The following is a 7,734-nucleotide window of genomic DNA, read 5'->3' on the forward strand; positions in this document are numbered from 1 at the left end:
TGGACCCAAAATGTCAATGTTTTGGTCCCCGAGCCACTTAGTTATGACTTTTGCCTTATGGCACGGTGCTCCATCGTGCTGGAAAATGCATTGTTCTTCACCAAACTGTTGTTGGATTGTTGGAAGAAGTTGCTGTTGGAGGGTGTTTTGGTGCCATTCTTTATTCATGGCTGTTTTTGGGCAAAATTGTGAGTGAGCCCACTCCCTTGGATGAGAAGCAACCCCACACATGAATGGTCTCAGGAAGCTTTACTGTTGGCATGACACAGGACTGATGGTAGCGCTCACCTTTTCTTCTCCGGACAAGCCTTTTTCCAGATGCCACAAACAATCGGAAAGAGGCTTCATCGGAGAATATGACTTTGCCCCAGTCCTCAGCAGTCCATTCACCAAACTTTCTGCAGAAGATCAATCTGTCCCTGATGTTTTTTTTGGAGAGAAGTGGCTTCTTTGCTGCCCTTCTTGACACCAGGCCATCTTCCAAAAGTCTTGGCCTCACTGTGCGTGCAGATGCGCTCACACCTGCCTGCTGCCATTCCTGAGCAAGCTCTGCACTGGTGGCACTCCGATCCCGCAGCTGAATCCTCTTTAGGAGACGATCCTGGCGCTTGCTGGACTTTCTTAGACGCCCTGAAGCCTTCTTAACAAGAATTGAACCTCTTTCCTTGAAGTTCTTGATGATCCTATAAATTGTTGATTGAGGTGCAATCTTAGTAGCCACAATATCCTTGCCTGTGAAGCCATTTTTATGCAACGCAATGATGGCTGCACGCGTTTCTTTGCAGGTCACCATGGTTAACAATGGAAGAACAATGATTTCAAGCATCACCCTCCTTTTAACATGTCAAGTCTGCCATTTTAACCCAATCAGCCTGACATAATGATCTCCAGCCTTGTGCTCGTCAACATTCTCACCTGAGTTAACAAGACGATTACTGAAATGATCTCAGCAGGTCCTTTAATGACAGCAATGAAATGCAGTGAAAAGGTTTTTTTTGGGATTAAGTTAATTTTCATGGCAAAGAAGGACTATGCAATTCATCTGATCACTCTTCATAACATTCTGGAGTATATGCAAATTGCTATTATAAAAACTTAAGCAGCAACTTTTTCAATTTCCAATATTTATGTAATTCTCAAAACTTTTGGCCACGACTGTACACATACATAGATCAGACTTGTTTCCACCACATCTGGCAGGTGATGAGATCCGAGGGATTTGGAGACCAAGTCATCGCCTTCATATTCCTCAAAGGGCATCTGTCAGCAGTTCTGTACCTATGACACTGGCTGACCTGTTACATCTGCACTTGGCAGCTGAAGGCATCTGTGTTGGTCCCATGTTCATATGTGCCCGCGTTGCTGAGAAAAATGAGGTTTTATTATATGCAAATGAGACTCTAGGAGCAATGGGGGCGTTACCGTTACACCTAGAAGCTCGGCTCTCTCTGCAACTGTTGCACTTTGATTGACAGGACCAAGTAGTGAAAATCTCATACCTGGCCCTGTCAATCAAAGTGCAGACCGCAGCAGTTGCAGAGAGAGCAGAGCCTCTAGGTGTAACAGCAATGCCCCCGTTGCTCCTAGAGGCTCATTTGCATATAATAAAACATTGTTTTTCTCAGCGATGCGGGCACATATGAACATGGGACCAACACAGATGCCTTCAGCTGGCCAGGCACATTATCCTGACGGAGGCAGGATAACAACGGTAAGTATTGTGACCGTGAAGTGAGAGGGGCCACCTAGTACTGAAAGGCATGATGTGTATAATCCGTCTATCCTGTTGTATCGCACTGCAGGGATCTACAATGACATCAGCACAAGAACGTTCCACCAGGAGCCTCGTGATAAGGGTACGGCTACATGCGTTGCATGACAGCAAGACGCAGAAAGGTCACAAGACACAAAAATATGTGCGACTTGCCTGCAACTTGCTGTCGCGCGGCTATTTTACACAACAGAGTCGCTTATTTCTCACAACCTCCATTTAAGCCAATAGGAGAAAAGTCACGAGCGACCTTTGACACGAAATCCGACATGTCTGGATTTTTTGGAAACTGTTACGTCGCAGTGTGATCATTGGAATAAATGTAGCGTGGGACATGTGGGGGCTGCTATTTAGCAGGACATGGTATGAGAGATGCGGAGGAGCTTGAGGGACCAGAGCCCTAATCTAAAACATCAAATATCTGGTTAAGGGGTCATACTCTCCAAATATAGTGTATGAGGAAGCGTCAGCGAAACGCTCGTCGGGGTTCCGTGGTCTCTCTAAGTTCTCGGTCTGTATAGGAAACTCCTCATAATGATCTGGTGTTATTTTAATGACATGTTATCACATATGTAGCAGTAGCCTGGTGCCCAAATGGGGTGTATTATGGTAATTTTTTTGCCATGGCATCTCATGTATTGCTGCTAAACTTTTTATAATGTTATTCATTGAGTTTTGTATTAAATTGCATCAATAAATTATCATTTTACATTATGTGTGTGTTTGAATATGTAGTGATTTTAGGTACGGTGTTGCACATATTGCTCCAATTGTGGTTTTATAATATTGGAGATTCGGGTCTACAGTTATTTTAAACTGATGATCTATGCTCTGGATAGATCATCAGCATCTGATCAGCGGGGGTCCGACGCCTGGGACCCTCGCCGATCAGCTGTGTGAGAAGGCAGCGGAGCTGGCAGTAGCGCCGAGGCATTCTCACTGTTTACCGCAGGCCCAGTGATGTCACGACTCTGTTCACTTTAATGGAGCTTAGCCCCGCTCAGGCCATTGATACTAGTCGTGACGTCACTGGGCCTGCAGTATACAGCGAGAAGGCTGCGGCACTACTGCCAGCGCCGCTGCCTTCTCAAACAGCTGATCGGCGGGTGGCCCGGGTGTTGGAGCCCCGCCGATCAGATGCTGCTGATCTATCCAGAGGATAGATCATCAGTTTGAAAAATAACTGCAGAACCCCTTTAAGAACACCCGGAGGACTCATCACCAGGATACAACAAGAGTTATATAAAAAATGAATAATGCTATTTATTTTCAGTCTTTCATAAAAGTCGATTACTTACAAAAATAGTTTAGGAAAAGTCTTAGTCTATTGGCCATGCGTGAATATGAATGTCCATAAAGTATCATTGTTGAAGGTCAGGAATCCTCTTCCAAACCACCCCCAACAGAGTGAGTGCAAGAAGACGACCCCCTTGTCGGTCTCTGTCAATCATTTATACCAGGCATGGCCAACCTGCGGCTCTCCAGCTGTTGAAAAACTACAACTCCCACCATGCCCTGCTGTAGGCTGATAGCTATAGACTGTCCGAGCATGATGGGAGTTGTAATTTTGCAACAGCTGTAGAGCCTCAGGTTGGCCATCCCTGATTTATACCATAAATACCGGCGTGTCTTACTAATGTATGGCTTATACATTGTCATACATGGTAGACTTCAAATATAGGTCTTGACGTCCTCATACAGACCTCCCATCACCCTTGTGAACTACTATAGATGGTGCCAGTGTGTAGTGTAATACATCCTTTATATTAAATATCAATTAATATTATATCACATATTATTTAACATTTCCCCCTCTTGAGGATGAGATAATCCTTTCGAACCCACATCAATTATCTTGGACTCTTCATTCTTCTATACATTACCGTATTTTTCGCTTTATAAGACGCACTTTTTTTCCCCCCAAAGGAGGGGGGAAATGACAGTGCGTCTTATAAAACGATGGTTGACTTTTTTTTACAGGGCTGACACTGATATATCGCCGGCCGCTATGCTGCACAGCGTGGCCGTCGATACATCAGTTACAGTGCGGGGAGGGAGGAGGGGCTGGAGGCAACTCACAGCGGGGTCCGGTGCAGTCACTGTATTAGACTGGGCCCCGCGCACAGAAATCTCTTTGTATGTAAAGTCTTTCTTTAATCCTGAATCAATCGCTCTCCTATTGATAAACTAGCCTAATCGCCTGCATCAGTACTCACTATGAATGCAGCGTGGGAGGAGCGTGACTGAGTGACGTCAGTCACACACCGGCCGGACCGCAACGCGTTTCGGGACGATGTCCCTTCATCAGGAGCATACAGTATGCTCCTGATGAAGGGACATCATCCCGAAACGCATTGAGCCAGATCATATACACAAGAATAAAAGAAATTTAAAACAGAAGCTTCCTGACTGTGGTTGCCTTTATCTTTCACCATCTTGAGGCAATCCTGGCTGGGTGGGTATTGGTTTACCGATGTATTATGCTTATCCGAGTAAACTCCCCCTCCCCCCGTGAAGTGAGTAGCATCTCAATGTTCATACATACACAGAAGTGTATGTGTGTATATATATACAAACCGGATTCCAAAAAAGTTGGGACACTAAACAAATTGTGAATAAAAACTGAATGCAATGATGTGGAGATGGCAAATGTCAATATTTTATTTGTAATAGAACGTAGATGACAGATCAAACGTTTAATCCGAGTAAATGTATCATTTTAAAGGAAAAATACATTGATTCCAATTTTCACGGTGTCAACAAATCCCCAAAAAGTTGGGACAAGTAGCAATAAGAGGCTGGAAAAAGTAAATTTGAGCATAACGAAGAGCTGGAAGACCAATTAACACTAATTAGGTCAATTGGCAACGTGATTGGGTATAAAAAGAGCGGCTGTGTCTCTCAGAAGCCAAGATGGGTAGAGGATCACCAATTCCCATAATGTTGCGCAGAAAGATAGTGGAGCAATATCAGAAAGGTGTTACCCAGCGAAAAATTGCAAAGACTTTGCATCTATCATCATCAACTGTGCATAACATCATCCGAAGATTCAGAGAATATGGAACAATCTCTGTGCGTAAGGGTCAAGGCCGTAAAACCATACTGGATGCCCGTGATCTCCGGGCCCTTAAACGACACTGCACCACAAACAGGAATGCTACTGTAAAGGAAATCACAGAATGGGCTCAGGAATACTTCCAGAAACCATTGTCAGTGAACACAATCCACCGTGCCATCCGCCGTTGCCAGCTGAAACTCTACAGTGCAAAGAAGAAGCCATTTCTAAGCAAGATCCACAAGCTCAGGCGTTTTCACTGGGCCAGGGATCATTTAAAATGGAGTGTGGCAAAATGGAAGACTGTTCTGTGGTCAGACGAGTCACGATTCAAAGTTCTTTTTGGAAATCTGGGACGCCATGTCATCCGGACCAAAGAGGACAAGGACAACCCAAGTTGTTATCAACACTCAGTTCAGAAGCCTGCATCTCTGATGGTATAGGGTTGCATGAGTGCGTGTGGCATGGGCAGCTTGCATGTCTGGAAAGGCACCATCAATGCAGAAAAATATATTCAGGTTCTAGAACAACATATGCTCCCATCCAGACGTCATCTCCTTCAGGGAAGACCCTGCATTTTTCAACAAGATAATGCCAGACCACATTCTGCATCAATCACAACATCATGGCTGAGTAGGAGAAGGATCCGGGTACTGAAATGGCCAGTCTGCAGTCCAGATCTTTCACCTATAGAGAACATTTGGCGCATCATAAAGAGGAAGGTGCAACAAAGAAGGCCCAAGACGATTGAACAGTTAGAGGCCTGTATTAGACAGAAATGGGAGAGCATTCCTATTTCTAAACTTGAGAAACTGGTCTCCTCGGTCCCCAGACGTCTGTTGAGTGTTGTAAGAAGAAGGGGAGATGCCACACAGTGGTGAAAATGGCCTTGTCCCAACTTTTTGGGGATTTGTTGACACCATGAAATTCTGATTCAACATATATTTCCCTTAAAATGGTACATTTTCTCAGTTTAAACTTTTGTTCCGTGATTTATGTTCTATTCTGAATAAAATATTAGAAGTTGGCACCTCCACATCATTGCATTCAGTTTTTATTCACGATTTGTATAGTGTCCCAACTTTTTTGTAATCCGGTTTGTGTGTATATATATATATATATATATTTTTTTTTAGTTTTTACTACAATTTTCTTTTTATATACATTGATTTTAATCCTCACCATTGTTTTTTATTGTCTTTTATTATCTATATATTGTCCCGCATACCTTTTGTACCTTATTCCAACCCCCTTTCTGTCAGTCAAAGTGGCCAGCCCACCTAGTTGATTGGCACTTTCCCAGGGTCACCTCCGAGGGACATTGGGAGTGTCCACACATCCAATTCCCAAACCCCTTTTACTCATCTTCAACGCTACACATACCTGACCTCTGGAAGCCTTATCTCAGAGCTGAGGGACAAACTTTGATACATGAACCAACTATAATATAGACTCGGAGGAACATCTTGACACTTCTCCTATTGTGGAATTTATGTTCAGATAATAAATACAATGAAGCCTCTACTACCACAGGTGGCAGGTGTATCTTCTGTCTAAATGACGATTGACTATTAATTACAAAAACACAACTTTCTCAGAGCGAAGTCTCATTCCCAGAAATCCATACTAAAATAGTGACTATAAACTATTCATCATAAAAAAGAAAATGGCTGCACACCATTATACATACAAACAATAGAGCTCCATTGTTTGTATGTATAATGGTGTGCAGCCATTTTCTTTTTTATAATCATGTTTGCTTCATGGATATGCACCTGTGATTCTGAAGGTTCTAGTCTAAATTTTCATCATAACTAGAATAAGTAGATATAATTGTTTACACTTCTGAAAAGGCACAACACCATCCGTCACAGACCTCCTTTGTGTCGACAGAACTTTCTTTCTATGAAATCTACCTCTGGAGATGTCTATGGACAGGTGTGCTCCAGGTGCTCTCCACCCTTGTCTTGGGTCACTCTCCAGTGCCCCTTATCTTCACACCTTTCCCAGAATAGAACACATATTTGTTTACCTCCGAGTCTTTTCCTGGGACTCAGTGCACATCAGCCTTTAATTTTTATAGACTTCATGAATATCACAGTCTCTAGAAAACATTACATTTCCTGTTGACTTTAGTCTTGATTGAAGATATCTTCTTCTTCTTCTTTCCTATTGCTACACCAAAGTTGGTGATTATAGCTAACCTATAGTATCACAGTGTACAATACCATGCATTTATTACCCTATTATATTTCAACATAATATAAATGTTTATATATTATTGACAATATTATCCTAATACAAAATTCTTTAGGTAAGTGTAACCTTTTTACCTTTATTCCTTCAGTCATGTATCTTTGAGTATGTTTGTGGAATTTTTATTACAAAAAATGATATTGATTAATTTAATTGATCACACAAAATATATCTTTCCACAGTAAAACCAAATCTTTACCTTATTAATAAAGTAATATTCTGCATGAGATATGAGATATTACTCTATTAAATATCATTGTATTCGTCTTCTTTAAAATATAACTATAAACCTTTGTTTAGGAAAGCAACAAATATGTATTAACATATTCCCCATAGCTGGATATGCCTTCCAATTTAGTTGACCTTTATATTTAAATTACCATTAATGAGTTTCAATTCCTAGCAGTGATCCAGGATTAACTCCTTCCATATTTGGAACCTCTCTGGAATACAATATCCCAAATAACAGTTACAGTAACTCCACAATCACCATGTACTTCATGTAGGTCATACTCACATATCCTGATTATATGATTGATACAATTGTATAATAGATACCTATATAATATTTCATTATACCCTTGTATTTGCATACTTTCTTTTATATACCAATACATATTGACACAAATTAACAAAATTTAACTATTATTCT

The sequence above is a fragment of the Bufo bufo genome, chromosome 8, assembly GCF_905171765.1.
Source record: "Bufo bufo chromosome 8, aBufBuf1.1, whole genome shotgun sequence".
Classification (NCBI taxonomy): domain Eukaryota; kingdom Metazoa; phylum Chordata; class Amphibia; order Anura; family Bufonidae; genus Bufo; species Bufo bufo.